At 47.6% G+C, this 20,181-nt stretch overlaps 2 protein-coding genes, 1 long non-coding RNA gene and 1 pseudogene across 4 annotated transcripts in view; 2 read left to right on the top strand and 2 right to left on the bottom strand.

The window, feature by feature from the left end:
* LOC115513706 (DLA class I histocompatibility antigen, A9/A9 alpha chain) overlaps positions 1-20,181 on the bottom strand; it is a 253,834-nt gene that overhangs the window by 90,277 nt on the left and 143,376 nt on the right. The window lies entirely within an intron of this gene.
* The window catches only part of LOC115513705 (DLA class I histocompatibility antigen, A9/A9 alpha chain), a 165,112-nt gene that overhangs the window by 90,281 nt on the left and 54,650 nt on the right, over positions 1-20,181 (bottom strand). The gene's annotated exons all lie outside the window — the stretch shown is intronic.
* LOC116737748 lies at positions 5,554-16,007 on the top strand. Of its 2 annotated transcripts, XR_004343610.1 has the most exons (5): positions 5,554-5,829; positions 11,074-11,536; positions 12,278-12,375; positions 12,964-13,276; positions 15,917-16,007. It is a non-coding gene; the product is annotated as an uncharacterized LOC116737748 (long non-coding RNA). The 2 variants fall into 2 exon arrangements; XR_004343609.1 differs by lacking the exon at positions 15,917-16,007 and having other exon boundaries at positions 12,964-13,509.
* LOC115513704 lies at positions 16,341-19,326 on the top strand (annotated as a pseudogene).

Raw genomic sequence — 20,181 nt, 5'->3', positions numbered from 1 at the left:
ATAGGGGGTGTCCTACTATGAGAATGTGCATGCAGGTTGTTGTGCAACATGAGTTCTCTAATGAGTTGGGTAAACACCTCAGAGAGCGATCGGCAGCTCCCATGCTTAGTCTGTGTTTGGCCACAAGAACTGATGCCCACAGTGACTGATGCCCACTGACTGATGCCCACAGTGACTGTGCTACTTTGTATTCCTGCCATTAGTGACTGAGGCTTTCTGTTGCTCCAAGTCCTGGTCAGCACTTGGATTCCCACCATTCTAACAGGAGTGTGATGGCAGATCACTGTTGTTCCCTTTGCATTTCCCTAATGACACTTGCTGTGAGCACCTTCTCATGTGCTTGTTCGCCAGGAGTATATGTTCTTGGTGAGCTGTCTGCTCAGGCGTTTGCTCATTATGTTTGCTTATTGCTTTTTAACACATCTCATTATGTTTGCTTATTGCTTTTTAAGGGTTTTATGGGTGTTTTAAAACAAGTCCTTTATCAGACATGTGATTTGCAAATATCTTCTCCCAGTCTCTGGCCTGAACTTCTTTATGAACTAACAGTAGACATATATGCACGGATGTATTGGGGGGGGGGTAGGAGAAAAGAGAAATGGCTCTTTGTGATGTATTTTGGGGAGAGAACTTGGGTGACTGGGGGGGATGAAGGATTACCATGTAACATCTTTATTTTTGGATATTTGTGATTATCTGCTGGATTTCCTCGTATGTGCTGGAGTGATGTTTTCTAAAACTAAACTAGTTTAAAATCCCTAACACATGACAGATCATCCTCAGACCATTAATGAAGACTCGGGTTCTCATCATCTACTTTAGGACCAATCATCTTTTCCCTGAACTATTTTGCCTCTGAATTTTCATTTTTGAAGCAGATGGGCTTGATTGTATGGACAAGTACTCCTATGAGAATAGCTTAAAATGCCATGTAACATACAAAATCCATCCTCTAGAAAGTATTTAAACTGACAAGATAGTAATAAATGAATAAAGGAGCACACCCCAGGAGCACACCCCAGAAGCATGAGAAAGATCCTGCTTGCCCCCGCCCTCCCACCCCCAGAGAACAGGGTCCTGAGAAATGGAGCAAACTCTGTGAGTCCCCTGCCCAGGGTGCAGACAGGCAGGCCCAGTCCCCCCCCCCCCCCCCCCCGCCCCCAGCTCTGTGGCCTGAGCTGCTGACTTTCCTACCATCTCCTTCCTTGCTAAAGTGTAAAGAAACACGTATAAACTGGTTATAATGTGTACGTATGATGTACAATATATATGAGGTGATGTATATTCCCTGTAGAAAAATTATAAAATGAGAAAAGTGAATGAGGACAAAGTAGAAAGGATGGTAATTCTCACACCTGAGCTACTTTGTTGCATTTTCTCCTAGTCTATGATAGATGCTCCTGCTGCTGGAACTCTGTCTCTAAGGTGATGAGCACAGCAATCAGGGGTCCCAGCCCTGCTCTCTCCAGATGCCATTTCCCCAGTCAGCTCACTGTCCCCCTCCTGAGAGGGCTGCTTCTCACTTCCTCCCCCCTCCTCAGTCTCCTGCACCCCTCCCTGCTCCCCTCCCTGAGGTGATGAGCTCCTTTGTTTCTCAGTCTGAAAGAAGGACTCAACTGAGAACTGCACAGTCCTCCCTCCCCTCCCCCACATGTGCACCCTTGTCCTCACCTTCCAAGTGATATTGGAGGCGCCCCTCCTGTCTCAGGCTGCCCCTCCATTTGGGCACCTGCATCATCCATTTCCCCCTCTCTGCTGACTCAGCAGTTCCCCATACAAACATGCTGTCCTGACTCCTATGCAAAAACATGAAACACAACTAAAGAAATCCAAACAAAATCCTCCCATAAAAATCCAACACTTGTTTCCATGACTCTGACAACTCCTGCCCCATCTCTATGGCCTCCGTGCAGAACTTTCCTGACTCCGTTTCTCACCCACCATGTTGTCTTTAGCAAATGGATAGACACAGAGTTTTAAAAAGTCTAATACTTCTGCAGTACTTGAGGTCAAGTCAGGTGTCCCCAATCTTCCATGCCCCCCCATCCTGAATCTCCGAGATCACCTGCATTAGTTATGTGAGCTGATTCTCTGATTATTGCTTCTGTGCCTCTAAATAGCCTGCTTCTTGAACCCATTCTCTGCTTTTCAGGTTTGTGCATCATCTTTACTGAATTTGCTCTTTCACACTCTCCCATATGCCCCGTATAATTATTGTATACCTTTGATTAGCTCACTGTGCACTGTTTGCATTTGTATGACCATGAAATGCTACTCACAACTGAGCAGTTAGTAGACTATGATTACTTTACCTTTCCTGATTCAACTTATTATTTTCCTGGAGTAAATACATATCCTTCATTTGCTTAGTGTCTGTTGTTCTCAATTAAATCCTTCCCAAGCTCCCCCTGGGTAAATCTTCATGAATATTCGAGCCATCCCTATTCCACCTCATGTCTATGCAGACGCCTGTCCCACAGCCCTCAGTCCTGCCCACATGGACGGGATGCCTGCACACCTGCGACAGGGCTGACAGCCGGACCCCCTCAGCTCAGCTTGGGTGCCCTCTGCCTCTCTCCTTCTGGCCCCCTGTTGCTTGGATCCCACGCACTCCCATCTTTTGCTTTTCTCCATCGTTTTCCCCTCCATCGTATCCCATGGAGGGAACACGGAAAGTAGACACTGACACTCTAAACACCTGACGTGCCTTTGGGCTACCCTCACCCTGATTCCCACTGTGACAGGATGGAGACTCTGTCCTGGACACAGTTGTCCTCGGGATTTGGGGACTGTGGGTCATGTCTCCCAGCCGCCAGTTCTGTGTTGTTGTGTCTGGAGTTTCCGAGGTGTCTGCTTCTCTACCCTCCTCCTGACATTTCATTGTGACGTGTCTTCGTGTGGGTCTCTTGTCATCCACTCTAGTTAAGAACTTGGGTAGGACTTTCAACATATGCATTGCTCCCTGTCAACTCTGAGAAATATTCTTGAAATTTTTGGAAACAAATTTTAAGAACCGAACAGGTCTTCTCTCCTCTTTCCTTTACCTCCCGACTGCACTACTTCAGGGAAGTACAACTGTAATCATCCACTTTATCGACTAAATTATTCATTTCTAGAGTCATCGTTTTAAATCCCAAGAGCTCTTTCTTGCTGTAGGATTGTTCACCAGTGTGTGTGGTTCAGATTCTGTTCCATATGCCATATGCCTCTTACACTCTGTAGAATGATTGATTCTAGTGATTGGGGACCTGTTAGGTCTCCTGTCAACTGTCCTCGGGATATCCTGACCTTTCTCCACACACACTCACCTCAGGAGTGACTTACATTTTCTTGTCATTTCTGCTAATGCCCACCTCCCACGGGACAGTGCCAGTGTTGTGTCACCAGGGGCTCATGCTTTTTCTTCGATTTACCTCTGGAGTCAGCTGACATTGAGCCTCTGGAAGCCTCGAGATGTACATGGGATGATGGGCTTTAGTTTGATTTGAGCACGCAAGTCCCACTGTCTCTTAATGTCCTCTTAGGCTCTGAGCCTACCAGCCTCCCATCGCAGAACATTCTGGAACGTTGCAACAGTTCACTTGCATGGAGTACACACTCATACCCACCTCCTGATGGACAGAGAACCAAAGAAAGACAAGTCGACAAAGCCTCTGAGTGCAAACGTTCTGGATTGAACCCTGGTTCCACTACCTTCTTATCCTCCCTGAGTCTCCCTCTCCCTGTGTGTACAAAGGGATCCCGTAGGGGGTGCCTCATGGGTTTGCTTTGATGATTAACTTTGACCCTCTGTGTACATCACATGGGTATAATGCCTGAGATATATTCCACTACTTATACTTATCATTATTGTATTGATTCTAGCACTAGATATAGTTCCATTCTTTGTTTTTATAAACCACAATTCAAGAAACATCCCTGAAAATATAGTGGTGAAGTTTTTTTAAAAAAATACTTTTTAACGTTTATTTACTTTTGAGAGAGACACAGACATAGCATGAGTTGGGGAGGATTGGGGGTGGGGGGTGGCACAGAATCTGAAGCAGGCTCTAGGCTCCATGCTGTCAGCACAGAGCCCTGATGTGGGGCTCGAACTCACAAACCATGAGATCCTGACCTGAACTGAAGTCAGAGGCTTAACCAACTGAGCCACCCAGGAGCCCTAGTGTTGAAGTTTTTTAACGTTTATTTATTTTTGAGAGACAGAGCATGAAAATGGGAGGGGCAGAAAGAGGGAGAGACACAGAATCCAAGGCAGGCTCCAGGCTCTGAGCTACTAGCTCAGAGCCTGAACTGGTCTCAAACTCACAAATCTTGGGATCATGACCTGAGCCGAAGTCTGGCACTTAACCAACTGAGTCACCCAGGCACCCCCCTGAAAATATATGTTTGAGAACACATGTGATTATCTCCTTAGGATAAACTCCTACCTGCGTGGCTTAGTCTGGTAAGCATGAGCCTCTTGATTTAGCTCAGCTCATGATCTCTGGGTTCCTGAGACCCAGCCTGGTGTCTGACTGCTTGGGATTCTCTCTCCTCTCCCTCTCTCTGCCCCTCTCCCCAATCCTGCGTGCACTCTTTCTCATTTTTGTCAAAATAAAGAAATAAAAAACTTTTAAAAAGCTTGAACTCCTAAAAGAGAATGTCTATGTCACAGTATCAGCACACTTCAATTGTGGAGACATTTTGCAGAACCCTTGAAAATTTTTATACCAGTCATCACTCCCATTATCCTTTATGACGGTGTATTTTCCTGACCCTTTGTTGGACACTCTCCTCACCTACTTTTACCTTTGCCAAGTTGAAGATACTAAGTTTTGGTCCAATTTTTTATTCTGTTGGAAAACAAGAAGCGGGAGGCACCGTAAGAATGTCTGGAAGGAAAGGGACAGAACAGCAAAAAACTGAAAGCAGTTTCATTCCCAGGGCAAAAGGCCGCCTGGACTGCTGGTTGTCTCCAGAAAAACATAGTATGGACATCAGGCCTGGGATAAGAATGTTTTGTCTGGTGCCAGATGTACCCATGACCCAGTATAAAATACACTGCAGGTGCATGGCCTGTCAAGGTGCCAAATACTACGTTGTATGTGCTTGCTGTTATCAGACAATTTGCAAAAATAAAAGAGGCTTGAGCCAGGAGACTGGTGCTTAGGTTCCTGGAGAGTCTGAAAGGGTTAAACTATAGCTTGAGAGATAACAGCTTTGTGTTGACACTTTAGCTTGAGAAATAACAGCTTTGTTTTGACTCTGAAGGTTAAGAGATAACAGCCTTGCTTTCCTCTTGTAAATTAGGCTTCATAATCTTGTAAATTACACTTCACCAATTAAGGGAACAAAAGTTCAAAGAAAAATGGCATCAAGAGGCAGGGTCAAGGAGATGAACTGGTTGTGACTTAAGGGCAGAAAGTCTAGAATAATCACCGCATCCGGGAACTGTTTGCACCTCATCTGGGAGCTGTTTCTTTGTTCTGTTCCCAGGTGATGATAAGATGATGTGGTCAGCTATAAAAACTCCATACCCCGGCTGTTCGAGGCCTCACTCTGAGCCAAAGTGGTGGTCCCCTCTGTTGGCCTTGCCTCTCATTGCAATAAACTTTGCTGTGATTGTCACTGGTGCCATAGCATTCTGTTTCAGGAGTCATGTGGATGCAACAAGTCAGCCTCCTGCTTTGCAATTCTCCCCTCACTGCACCTTCAGATCCTGTCTCTCTACAGCTGGCGCCAGAACAGGGACCTGAAGGTGGATGTTTGCCACACTGCTGAAGAAGTGCCACGGGAACTGAAGGGAACTTTGGAGCCGGGAAGCTCAGCCTTCGGGATTTCTGCAGGGTAAGTATGGGGAATTCTACCTCATCTAGTTAGGACTCATATATTTAGCTCTTGCAGAGTTTTAAAGAGCTCAGGGGTAGAGGTGAACCCTTCTGCGTTTGAGGATTTGTTTTATTTGGTAAAGAAACATTGTTACCAGTTTACACCCTCTGGCAAAAATGCTTTGAATCAGAAAATATGGAATTGGTCTTAGGTGCTTTTCCACTAGCTCATCAAAAAGAAAAGTAATCCCTCTGTCCCTATGGTCTTTATGTATTTCCCTGGCTTTGGAGCCCTTGCAGTCAGAATCCGGGGAAGAAGGGGGCATTGGTTCTCGCAACCCCTCACTGGTTGAAAGTGATCATGAGCTTGTGGATAATGAGGACCGGGAGCCCAGCCCCTAGGCCCACCACCAGAGGGACAGAAACCTATGGGGGTCCCTGGTTAATGGCCCAGAGATAGTTGCAGCTCAAGCCTCTGGACACCTGCCTCCTGCACTGCCCCACGGTCCTGAGCCGGTCGATCTTGTTGAGGAAACTAAATGTTCCGCTTATTCAAAAAACCCATTTCTTGATACTTCTGCTCGGAGCATCACAGTTCCTGTTTCCCCCATGATGCAGATGCTTCAACAAGCTAAACCTGGGGGGGACAATGAATTAATGGCTAGTATGGCTGCAGTTTATACTCTCCACATTACCCAAATTCCTCCTCATCAGCAATATCCTCAGGGAGGGCAACGACTTGATCATCATTACCTTTAAGTTTTAAGGTCATTAAGGATTTGAAACAGGCTTGCACACAATATGGTGTTAATTCCCCTTATAGGTTGGGATTGGTGTCTGGTTTAGCGAATTCAGAGCCACTCATTCCATGGGACTGGGGGGTCCTAGGTCGCACTGTTCTAAGTGCTTCTGAATTTTTGCAGTTTAGAACTTGGTGGGATGAAGAAGCACAGATACAGGCCTGGCGTGATGCCACCGCCAATGCTCCTGTGCCCATTACCATTACCGGAGAACAACTTACCAGACTGGACAATGGTTTGGCATACAGGTTCAGCTTCAGTATGATGATACAAGTTAGTTGTGCTGCCTTGGTGCCTGGGAGAAAATAGCTACCCCGGGACAGGCTACAACCTCTTTTGTTCAAGTTAAAGAGTCCTAAGGAGCCCGATGTAGATTTCATGGATGGGCTAAAGGATGTTATTATAAAAACCGTTTCTCTGGCGGGCTTACTCCATCTCCTCTTACTGCTGCTGGCTTTTGATAATGCTAATAAGGAATGCCAACGAGCTTTATGCCCAGTGAAGTCTCAATGAGGTGATTTAAGTGATTATTTAAAGGCCTGTGAAGATATTGGCTCAGAGGTATATAAAATGGGGCTACTGGCAGGGGCTATTCAAGGCACTGGACCTTACAAACAGTCCAAGTGTCTTCGCTGTGGCAGATTGGGACATTGTAAAAGGGATTGTCCACAGCTGAGTCCTAGAGTCCTAACAATTGCTGTGATCCCCCTAGGCCACCAGAAGGAAATACTAAACCTCCTGGGTTATGGGACCCATGCAATAAAGGCTGTCACTTTGCAAATCAATGTGGATCTAAATTCCATAAGAATGGAGCTCCCCTGTTGTCTCCCTGGGGAAAAGGCATAATCCACCCCCCGCCCCCAGGCCCTAATGTAAACAATATGGAGAATCAGATTCTACATTGTTATCCTGTGAGCAAAGGGACTCTTCATGCAAATCCGTCCATGACCCCCTCCAGGCCACAGGAGGGAGCTCTGCATTAGATATCCCAGCCCCAGATTCCCTGGTCCTGGAATCTGCCTTGGGAATTTATAAGGTTAAAACTGGGATTTATGGCCCTCTTCCTTCAGGGTCCCTTGGCCGTCTTATTGGACGAAGTAGTCTTACATCCAAGGGAGTTCATGTCCACTTAGGAATTATAGATGTTGATTTTAAGGATGAAATTTTAGGAATGGTTAGTACTTCTGTTCCTTACTGTGTCATGGCAGGAGATCCCATTGCTCAACTAATTACATTGCTTTAAATTCCGTGACGATAGAACGGCAGGGAGGGTTTGGACCTACTGGCAAACCGGTATCTTGGCAAAAGGACAGAAGGCCTGAGATGACCTTACAAATTAATGGAAAATTGTTTACTGGCCTGGTAGACTCAGGAGCTGATGTCACCATCATTGCTTCTAAGTTTTGGCCCAAGAATTGGCCACTTCGACCTGTATCCGCAGTCTTTACAGGTGTAGGAAAAGCTACTGATATCCCACAGAATGTTGAAATTTTTGTATGTAAAGGGACTGAAGGCCAGGCTGCTACTATCCAGCCTTATGTTACTGACAGAGCTACTAATCTGTGGGGAAGAGACCTATGAAGTCAATGGGGAGCATATATTAATATTCCTTATGTTTCCCGTGCTGCAACCAATATGATGTCCAAAATGAACTATCATCCAGTAAAAGGGCTTGGACAACAAGAAAATGGGCATATGAAGCCAATTACTGCTGAAATGCAACCTCCTTATATGGAACTGGGATATCCTGTACAGAATTCAAATTTAGTGTAAGGGCCACTGTTCCTGAACAACGTTATGCCTTACCATCAAAATGGTTAACAACTGCCCTGGTGTGGGTGGAACAGTGGCCCCTTGCAAAAAAGAAATTAGAGGCTTTAGAGCAATTAGTGCAAGAACAATTGGATGCCGGTCATATAGAAATGTCCACCAGTCCATGGAATTCTCGGGTGCTTGTGATAAAAAAAAGATCTGGGAAATGGAGAATGTTAACGGACTTAAGGAAGGTAAACGAGGTTATACAACCTATGGGACCCTTGCAACCTGGGCTCCCATCTGCTACTATGATTCTTCAGAACTGGTCATCAATTATAGTAGATTTGAAAGATTGTTTTTTCACAATTCTACTACAGCCAGATGATAGAGAAAAATTTGCTTTTTCTGTACCTTCATACAGTCATATGGTTCCTGTGCAACGCTATCAATGCAAAGTGCTTCCGCAAGGTGCTTAATAGCCCTTCTATGTGTCAGCATTTTGCTAATCCGCAGCTTTCACAATCAGGCATTCAGTTTCCACAGGTGTTGATTATCCGTTACATGGATGATATTCTTTTTGCAGCAGAAACGCCTACACAGGTAGAAGATCTTTATCAAGCTGCTATATTATTGTTACCCAAATACGGCCTAATAATAGCAGAGGATAAGGTGCAAACCCAAGATCCCTTCCTTTATCTTGGTGCAAAAATTCACAAAGCAACCATCTTTCCCCCCAAAGTATAAAGATGCCGAGATAATTTAAAAGCTTTAAATGATTTCCAGAAGTTACTAGAAGATATAAATTGGTTGCGACCTGCTTTGGGAATCCCAACTTCTAGCTTATCTCATCTTCTCGGAACATTAGCCCTTGATCCCAACCTTAACAGCTATAGAGTCCTCACAAAAGAGGCAGCGGCTGACCTACAATGGATTAAAAATCATATTGAGAATTGTCAGCTCACTCGTATTCGACTTAATGTTCCTCTTCAATTATTGACTTTTCTTGCTCCACATTCTCCACTGCGGTCTTATGGCAGGATGGGGGAATCACTGAATGGCTGTTTTCACCAAAAAAGGACACTAAAATTCTTACCATATATCTGAATAAAATTAGGAATATAATTTGGAGAGGCCAATCCCAACTACGTGTGCTTAATGGTGGTGATCCCTCCTCTATAATTAATTATTCCCTTATCATATCAACAAAGTGATATGGCTTACCAAACTAATATACAATGGCAAATAGCCTTGTCTGATTACATAGGGAAATTAGACAATCAGTATCCAAGGGACCAAATTTTGTCATTTCTCAAGGCTACATCATGGGTTTGGCCAAAGAGAATTCGAGACGAGCCTTTAGCAGATGCTGACACATATTTTACACATGGAAATGGTCATGGTAGAGCTTCTATACATGGTCCTATTTCTAAGGAATGACAGACACCCTATACATCTACCCAAAAGGCTGAATTAGCAGCCGTTATAGAATTGTCGCATCTTGTACCTGCCTCCCTCAATGTTGAGACAGGTTCACAATATGTGTGGCCCACAGTCCTAAATATTGAAACCGCACATATTGTTCCACGAAATGAATTAGATCATCTGTTTTTGCATTTATAAGAATTAATACAGCATAGGCAACACCCCTTATATATCACTCATATTCACAGTCATTCTAACCTTCCTGGCCTGTTAGCCTTAGGAAATTCCATTGCTGATGACTTATTCCAAGGCACCTTACAGATGACACAACAGGAGCATATGCTTCACCATAGTAATGCTCGAGGGCTTGCCCATAGACACGCTGTAACTCATGCTCAGTCAAAAGACATTGTTAGTGCCCGTCCATCTTGCGAGCCCCTCACTGTGGCTCCATACACCTCTGGAGTGAATCCTCGTGGACTACAGGCAAATGAACTTTGGCAATCTGATGTTACCCATATTCCAGCTTTTGGTAAGCTCTCTTATGTGCGTGTTACTGTGGATACCTTCTCCAGATAGATCTGGGCCACGGAATGTACCAGAGAAAAGGCTATGCATGTTATTGCTCAGTTTCTTGAAACCTTTGCAATTCTAGGTATCCCACAATGCATTAAAACTGTTGGGGCGCCTGGGTGGCGCAGTCGGTTAAGCGTCCGACTTCAGCCAGGTCACGATCTCGCGGTCTGTGAGTTCGAGCCCCGCGTCGGGCTCTGGGCTGATGGCTCAGAGCCTGGAGCCTGTTTCCGATTCTGTGTCTCCCTCTCTCTCTGCCCCTCCCCCGTTCATGCTCTGTCTCTCTCTGTCCCAAAATAAATAAACGTTGAAAAAAAAAAAAAAAAACTGCTAATGGCCCTGCATATGTATCTCATAAGGTAGCCCGCTTCTTTGCAGCCCAACAAACTACTCCTCTTACTGGCATTCCCTATAACCCTCAAGGTCAAGGGATCATAGAATGCACTCATCAGGGACTTAAAATTATGTTAATTAAACAAAAAGGGGGAAAGGAGAAGGACTTAGACCTACACCATGGGAACAATCACACTGTGCTTTATATACTTTAAACTTCTTGGACACACAAGGACCCCATACATGTCCTGTTGCTGAGGTACACTGGCACAAAAAGGCCACCCCTGTTTATCAGCTGTTATATTGGAAAGATGAGAAGGGACACTGGGAAAAGGGAGAGGTTGTTGTGTGGAACAAATGGTATGCTTGTGTCTCGACAGATCAAGGCTACCAGTGGTTATGCAGCCAGGGCTTGAAACCCAGGCATGAGCGGATCCAAGTGACCTCAGTTTACCATGACTGCACTAGTCAAAGACTTTCACAGAATGTTCATCCAGAAACTGATAATTGTGCCCAATGCACCACACCCTCTTCCGAGGCACATGAAGACCAGTAACCTCCTCCTTGGGGACAAGTTAAGAGGTTGACACATGATGCTGAAAAAATATTGATGCAGACTTGCAGCTCACAAACTCCTGCTCACCTTTTCCTTGCGATGCTCGCGTTTATAACTACTACAGTAAGCAGTGATAACTATACTTCCTAGGCTTATATCCCTCATCCACCTCTCAGTCAGGATATGACTCAATTGGTATGACTCCCCCATGCCAGTGTATACAAATGACACCGAATGGACACCTGGGACATTTGACAGCAGAAGACCACATAGGCCAAATGAAGAAGGTACTGTTATGGATGATTATACTATAGGGATTGAAGGTCCTCCTATATGTTTTGGATATGGGAAACACAGCCTCAAAAGTCAGCCTCAAGCATGGCTATCTATTACTAAAAATGGGACCCAGCACAAACATATTTTTGTACTATCAGCCCATTCTCTGATTGGCTCCAATCTTACAATTAATGACACTCCTCCGGTGTTTCCGTCTTGTGCTACTTGTACATTGTCAGAATGGGATGGATGGGACTTGGGAAGCATGTAGAGGGGACATAGGGCGAGTTCCTTTAAATACTTCCTATGGAAGCATCGTTGATTGGAGCCCTATGGGCTCAGCTCGCATTAAAAATTCGTTACAAAATCTACCATGGTGGGTTCATAATCATACTATCCCCACCACTCCTAATGGCTCAATTGTTTGGCACAGTGGGGGATTTTCTGCCCCCAGTCCTCATTTACAACCAGGAGCCTTACAAAAGCATCTATGGAAATTAACTGCTGCCCCCCACCCTTTCCATACCTGGAAGGGCACATAGTATAAAAACAGCTCCAGCAGCATTTCTACTTTATCTTTCACGGTCAGTAGTACCTGGTACATACGGGCTTGTGTCCGTTTGCCATGCATACTATTAAAGGGACAGAGAGTTTGGATTGATTCTGAGGCCCTTATAATCTGTGTTAACTGCTCATTATACATATATATGTCGTTTTAACAATCCTATACCCTTTACTCTGTCACCCGAAAGCTTATATTTACTTAGAGCACGCCCTGGCCTGTGGCTGCCGGTTCTCATGTCTCGACCATACATTCTTCAGAAATGTATCTGATGGACCATGCTCTACGGTGAGTTCTTCACCGATCCCCACGGTTTGCTGGAATGCTTGTTGCAGCTCTCATAGGCATTATTGCTGTGACTGCGGCCGCAGCTACTGCGGCTGTCTCTTTGCACCAATCTGTGCAGACAGTACAATTTTTGCAACAATGGCATGAGAAATCGCTCCAACATTGGAAGACACAACGGGATCTTGACAGTCGACTGTGCAGTGAGATTGCAGGCCTACAACAGGCTGTGTGATGCTGCTGGGAGATCAATTACTGAGCCTACAAAGACAAATATCATTACAATGTGATTGGAACACTACATCAATATGTGTAACCCTGTTACCGCTTTATAACACTAAATTTCCATGGAATGATGTTAGAGACACTTGCTCGGACAATCTAAAGTGTCTATGGACATTCAACATCTGCAAGCAGAGATCTATGAGACTTTCAAAACCAATCTGGACATGTTATACGGTTCTAAGGTCTTAGAATGTATATGAGAGGGATTAGGAAAATTAAACCCGATAGAGCATGTTAAGATTTTTAGCTTCTCTACTGCTATTCTGTTTATATTAATATGCGGTGTATTTGTCTTTGCATGTACAGTCTGGTGCCAGAGATGAGGAGCCTGTCAACGTATCGACTGACAATTCGGGTTATGCAATGTCCTCCTACAGTCCACCGAATACAAACAGAAAGGGGGAGATGCTGGAGAACAACAGACCGGAGGCACCTTAAGAATATCCTGAAGGAAAGGGACAGAGCAGCAAGAAACTGAAAGCCGTTTCGTTCCCAGGACAAAAGTCCGCTGGGACTGCTCCTTCTCTCCAGAAGGACATCATCCGGGTGCCACCCTGGGGATAAGAATGTTTTGTCTGGTGCCAGATGAACTCATGACCCAGTATGGAAAATACTGCAGGTACATGACCTGTCAAGATGCCAAATATTATGTTGTATGTGCTTGCTGTTGTCAACAATTTGCAAAAATCAAACAGGCTTGAGCCAGGGGACCGAGGCTTTGGCTCCTGGAGAGTCTTAGCCCCCTGCTTTGCAATCCTCTCATCACCACACCTCTAGGACCTGTCTCTCTACATATTCCATACTCTCATTTTCTTTGTGTTTATTTATTACCAATATATGTGTGTGACATTTCGTGTCTTCTTTTCCAAAGTGTTCTCTAATATTTCTGATTATCTTTTTTTTCTTAGTATTTCAGTGTAGCTTACACACACTGTTCCATTCCTTTCAGGTTTACAACATAGTGACTCGTCATATAATCCAATAATTGCACTCTTGGGTATTTACCCCCCAAAGTGAAAACACCAATTCTTTTATTTTTAAGGTTTATTTATTTTTATTGAGAGACGGAGAGAGAGTACACAAGCAGGGGAGGGGCAGAGAGAGGAAAAGGGAGGGAGAGAGAGAGAATCCCTAGCGGACTCAGTACTGTCAGCCCAGCGCCTGATGTGGGGTCCACTCACAAACTGTGAGTGTACATGTCCACACTATGAAGCATTGTATAGACATTGAGTTGCTATTTCCACGTCAGAAATGATTTTCGTTTCACTGAGTTTTGAAACGTTTAGAAATAGAAGTCCCAGGAAGTGTTTCTACTTTTCGGTTTTCCCTGTATCACCATCACGGGACTGGAGGAGGTGCACAGGGACACAGACACCTCAGCAATGGCACGGGCTCCTGAGCTCTCCTCTCCTGCAATCACGCCTCACCCCTGAGCCTGACCCCTGTGGAGTCCAGGGCTGTTCAGAAACTTTTTCCTCTCACCACTGATGCCCAGGCTTCTGCTCAGACATCTACCTGACTTACAGTCCAGACCCCACTCAGGCTTCTCAGTGAGAATCCACCCAAGAGCAGAGCAGTGGGGGATGTCCCCGTACCTTCCACCCCACGGGTGCCACAGGACTAAGGAGAGAAGACCCAGCTGCCTTTCTCCTCCTCAGCCAGGCCCTCCTTAGGGTCTCCCTCAGGTCCAGCACCTGGACAGGGGCCCAGACACCAGGGGGCGCCCTCATCCCAAATGATGTTCAGTGAGTTAGGTTGTTTCAAAAGCCACAGGGATACAACCTGTGTCCCTCCCAATCCCCCCACCCCCCAGACAAATGGGTAAGAAAGATGTGTGGTATATACACACACACTAGAATATTATGCAGCCACAAAAAGGATGAGATCTTGCCACCTGTGACAACATGGATGGACAAACAGGGCAGTGTGTCTGCTAAGTGAACGAAATCAGACTGACAAAGACAAGTACCACGTGATCTCACTCATATATGGAACTTACAAAACAAAGCAAATGAATAAACAGACAAGCAAACAGCAGAATCAGACCTATAAATACAGAGAACTCACTGATGACTGCCAGAGGGAAGGAGGTTGAGAGGATGGGCACAGTGGGTGAGGGGAGTGGGAGACACAGGCTCCAGGTATGGAAGGAACAGGTCTTAGGAATAAAAGGCACAGCACAGGGAATATCATCAGTGATACTGTAACATCACTTTCTGGTGATAGATGGCATGTTTATTCATTCTTGACAGAAAGAGAGACAGAGTGCAAGCAGGGGTAGGGCAGAGAGACAGGGAAACACAGAATCTTAAGCAGGCTCCAGACTCCGAGCTGTTAGCACAGAGCCCCACACGAGGCTTGAACTCACGGACCATGAGACCTTGACCTGAGCCAAAGCCAGATGCTTAACCAACTGAGCCACCCAGGTGCCCCAAATCAAATGATTTTGATAATTCAATTCCACTCTAATCAATGCTGGAACACCTACATTACTTAGTGAAACAACACACAACACGTTACTTAAAAACACTCATGCATTAGTACAAGATCCGTTCCATGTGCAGATGGGCCTATGGACTTAATGTAACAGAAAGACACAGTCAATGATACTGTTTCAGGTTCCAGTTTGCAAAGACCTCAGAGAAAGTACACATTGTGTAGTTTTTTTTTTTTTTATTAAAAAATTTTTTTTTCAACGTTTATTCATTTTTGGGACAGAGAGAGACAGAGCATGAGCGGGGGAGGGGCAGAGAGAGGAGACACAGAATCGGAAACAGGCTCCAGGCTCTTGAGCCATCAGCCCAGAGCCTGACGCGGGGCTCGAACTCACAGACCGCGAGATCGTGACCTGGCTGAAGTCAGACGCTTAACCGACTGCGCCACCCAGGCGCCCCTGTGTAGTTTTAATATAGTATCAAACATGAATTCCCATAATTATCTGAAAAGGTTATGACACATACTATTCTCCTATATTTGGTCAGGGACATAAACTTTTTCATATACTTCAGCCAAAACAGCACAAGAGATGCAGAAGCAAATCTGAACATCCAGTGGTCTTCCAACCAGACAGACAAGAAAGAGACTTGCAAAAATGTGAAATGCAAGAAAACCACTATTCTCACTGCCCCCTTTTATTAGGGAACATTGTTACTTTCCATACAAACAATATTTCTGTTTTCATATGATTGTAAATGAATTAATAAATAGTTGAACCGGTTTTATTCCTACTATGGTAAATATGGATCGATATAATCCACAGACACACAATTATCCCTGGGATCCTCACTAATTTGTAAGACTGTAGAGATATCCTGAGAACAAAATGCTGGAGAATCAGTGACACACAGCTCCTGGTCCACGACTCAGGGACACAGTGGGACAAAGAGTGCTCTGTGCAGTAGGTGAGGCGTCCAGGCCAAGTCCCAGGTCCCCAGGCCCGCCTCTCAGGGTCTCTGGCTCCAGGGCGGCGTCGGGGGCGGGGAAGCCCGGTGTTGGGGAGTCCCCATCTGCCCTGGTTTCACTTCTCCTTGTCACAACCTGTGTCAGGTCCTTCTGCCTGGATACTGATGACGCGACCTCGGTTCACACTCCTATTAGTGTCTGGTTTCCGAAGAAGCCAATCAGCGGCACCGCGGTTCCGGGGTATCAAGTTTCAGCACACGCTTCCTGAGGCTGACATTTCTCCCCAGACCCCGAGGATGCGGGTCGTGATGCCCCCAACTCTGCTCCTTCTACTGTCGGGGGCCCTGGCTGTGACCCAGACCTGGGCGGGTGAGTGCGGGGTCGGGAGGAAAGGGACTCTGAGGGCAGGAGGGAGGAGACCGCCCGAGGGGATGCGGAACCTCCGGGGAGGCGACTGTCCACCGCCGCAACCCCAGGCCCCCACCCGCCCCCTGCCCCGGCCTTTCCTCCCCCATCCCTCCCGGACTCCGCCCTGCTCTCCCCAACTCGGGTCCCCCTCCCCTCCCGGCCGCCTCCCTCTGGGACCCGGGCCCCGCGCGGGGAGGAGGGTCGGGCGGGGTCTCAGCCCCTCCGCGCCCGCAGGCTCCCACTCCCTGAGGTATTTCTACACCGCGGTGTCCCGGCCCGGCCTCGGGGAGCCCCGCTTCATCGCCGTGGGCTACGTGGACGACACGCAGTTCGTGCGGTTCGACACCGACGCCCCGAACCCGAGGATGGAGCCGCGGGCCCCGTGGGTGGAGCAGGAGGGGCCGGAGTATTGGGACGAGCAGACGCGGAACGCGAAGGACAACGCACAGATTTTCCGAGTGAACCTGCAGACCGCCCTCCGCTACTACAACCAAAGCGAGTCCGGTGAGCGACGCGGGCCCGGGTCCAGGTCACGACCCCCATCCCCAAGGACGGGCCGGGGTCGCCCCGAGTCTCCGGGTCAGAGCGCTGCCCCGAGGCCGCGTGACACCCGTCCCACGACCCCTGGAAGAGCCCGAGGGAGGTTTTAGGCGGGTTTACTTTCGGTTTCACCTTAATCACTGCTGCTCTGGGGGCGGGGCGGGGACAGGGTCGCACAACATCCAGTGGACACATGGCTGTGCCTTGGGGCCTGACGGACTCCTCCTCCGCGGGTACACTCAGTGGGCCTACGATGGCGCGGATTACATCGCCCTGAACGAGGATCTGCGCTCCTGGACCGTGGCGGACACCGCTGCGCACATCACCCGCCGCAAGTGGGAGGTGGCCGGTGCAGCGAAGGACTGGAAGAACTACCTGGAGGGCACGTGCGTGGAGTGGCTCCTCAAGTACCTGGAAAACGGGAAGGAGACGCTGCTGCGCGCAGGTACTGGGACCGCGGAGCCTCCTTGATCTCCCCTCCACTGGGGCTGGCTTCCCACGAGGAAGGGAAAATGGACTCAGTGTCACGATAGCGCCCCTCCCACGGGTGGGAAAGAGAGATCCGCCTCGGAGTTCATATGCCTACTAGAGACTGACTCACCTTGAGGGTGCTTTTCTCTAAAAGAGAGATAGGAATCCAGTCTCTCCCTGGGATGCAGGTTGAAACATCCCTGAAATAACCCATCAGCAGTTCCCTCTGACCCTGGCAGCCACCTTGTGAACCATGACCTTCCCTCTCAAGGCCTTGATCTCCCTGAGAACATCTTTGGAGATCTGACTCCAGGTTTTCTGAATCATTCACCCTCCACCACAGTCAGAACTATAGTGTGTTCCCCACTTTAGATCTGCAGCCTCCCACCCGGGCTCTCTCCCTGATTCCAGAACTTAACAAGGATCAGGAGATCCCAAAGGCTAGACTGGGGTCTGGGTTTTGTGCTTCTTCCATCCAGACCAGTTGTCCTGTCCACCTCAGGATGGTCACGTGGATGCAGTTTCAGTGGCCCATAAAGTTAAACCACAGTGTGGATTCTCTGTTTCTTCTTCCTCAGAATCTCCCAACACACGCGTGACCTGACACCGCATCTCTGACCGTGAGGTGACCCTGAGGTGCTGGGCCCTGGGCTTCTACCCTGCGGAGATCACCCTGACCTGGCAGCGTGATGGGCAGGACCACACCCAGGACACAGAGCTTGTGGAGACCAGGCCTGCGGGAGATGGGACCTTCCAGAAGTGGGCAGCTGTGGTGGTGCCTTCTGGAGAGGAGCAGAGATACACGTGCCATGTGCAGCACGAGGGGCTGCCTGAGCCCATCACCCTGAGATGGGGTAAGGAGGGTTTGGGGTAGAGCCCTGTGTCAGGGAATGCAGGGCCCTTCTGGAGAATTTCACAGAGTCATGACTGAAGCTGGATGTCTCTGCCCCTCACCTTCCTTCACTTTCCAGAGCCATCCTCTCAGCCCTCCATCCCCATCCTGGGCATCATTGTTGCTGTGGTTGTCCTTGTGGTCACTGTGGTGGTTGGAGCTTTGATCTGGAGGAAGAAGTGCTCAGGTAGGAACAGAGTGGGGGGATGTGAGTTCTCTTGTCCCACTGCGGGGTTTCCTAGGTAGCACATTGTCCTGCCTGGTTCCTGGGAAGTTCCATCCACACATATGGACCTGCCCACTCTGGAGCTGTTACTAACATTCACTCTGTAGGAGAGAACTTGGAAAATGAAGGACAGATTTTCACTTGGTGATTCTGGTGATGGGGACATGATTCCCAGCAGTGACAGGACAGAGGAAGGTCCCTGCTGAGGCCAGATCTCCAGCAAGTCAGGTGGTCCTGTGACCCCACACCTCTTTCTTCATGTGTCCCAATCCTGTCCTATGTGTTCAGTCAGAACTCTGGAAACTTCATTTTGGAGTAGGACTAGGAGGTTGCTCTAGGATCCCATGGCCCATCTGTCCCAGGTGTCTAACATGCTATTTTCTTCCACAGGAGGAAAAGGACCAAGCTACTTTCATGCTGCACATAAGTATGGAGGAGGTGATCCCTGAAACCTGGAATAGTGTAGACAGGACCCCATGGGGATTTCACCCCCGCCCATAGCTGCTCCTTTAGTCTCAGCTCCTGTGGCTCTGATCTCATCTTGTTTGTTCTACCCCAGGCGATGACAGTACTCAGGGCTCTGATTCATCTCTAATGGCTCCTAAATGTAAGACTATGCAGGGTGAAGTGGGGAGGAGTGGTGGCACTAGGGACACTTCGAGCATGAGGGGGGCTGTTGAGTGTGTGGCACTTATGTGACTGACCTAAATGTGTTCATGATGATTTTTTTTCACAGTGTGAGACCTGCTGCCTGTGGTGCACTGAGTGATGCAGGATCTGTTCACACCCCCACTTAGTGACATTGAGATCCCCTGAATTCCTGCAGATGGTGTCAGAATGTGTCTGCATTCCTATAAGCATATCGTGAGGACTCAGGAGACTGTCCCCCATGCCCACCATGACCCCTCCCATACTGATTCGTGTTCTGTCTCCATTCCTGTCTTTCCTTCATGTTGGGCTGAGTACTGACACCTTACTTCCCTACTGAAAATGAGAATCCTGATAGGAATTTGTGTTTTGTAATTCTTAGTATGTGGGCATGATGAGGTAATAAAAGAGAGGATTTGTATGGTTGGAAGAGAAAATAAATGAAAGCCCTGAGAACCTTCCAGAACCCGCTGTTCCTGTGCTGTGTCTGTTGCAGGTGGGGACAGGAGAGGGCTGGAGGAGCGGAGCGTGGACGGGGCCTGTGTCCAGTCGGTGCTCAGTGCATAATTAGTGTGACGTGCTCCCTCCTCAGCTGGGTCATGTCTCTGCTCCTTGTCCTGGTCCCTTCTGTGGAACCTTGTCTCACCAGGACCTGAGATCATAGGGGCTTGGATGTCACCTGTCACCAGGAGCTTGTGCAGCAAGAGCTTCCTGTGTCTGGGTCAGCCTAGGCTCCCTCCTGGGTCGTGACCTCAGCCCCCTCTTTTGGGTGGTTTTTTCCCCCCTTGTTTCTGTGGAGCATCAGACCTGTTCTGCTCTTGTGTCCGAGTTCCTGTCTCATTCTCCCCGGATGACCCCGGTGGCTGTAGCACCAAGAGTCCTTTGGACTGTCATTCCCACAGGCCTAGATGGGCCCTGCACACAGGAGTCTCTGGGG

This window comes from Lynx canadensis, chromosome B2 (assembly GCF_007474595.2).
Source record: "Lynx canadensis isolate LIC74 chromosome B2, mLynCan4.pri.v2, whole genome shotgun sequence".
Lineage (NCBI taxonomy): Eukaryota > Metazoa > Chordata > Mammalia > Carnivora > Felidae > Lynx > Lynx canadensis.
The sequence above is the reverse complement of the archived record's forward strand: the minus strand, read 5'-3'. Positions and strand labels throughout refer to the sequence as shown.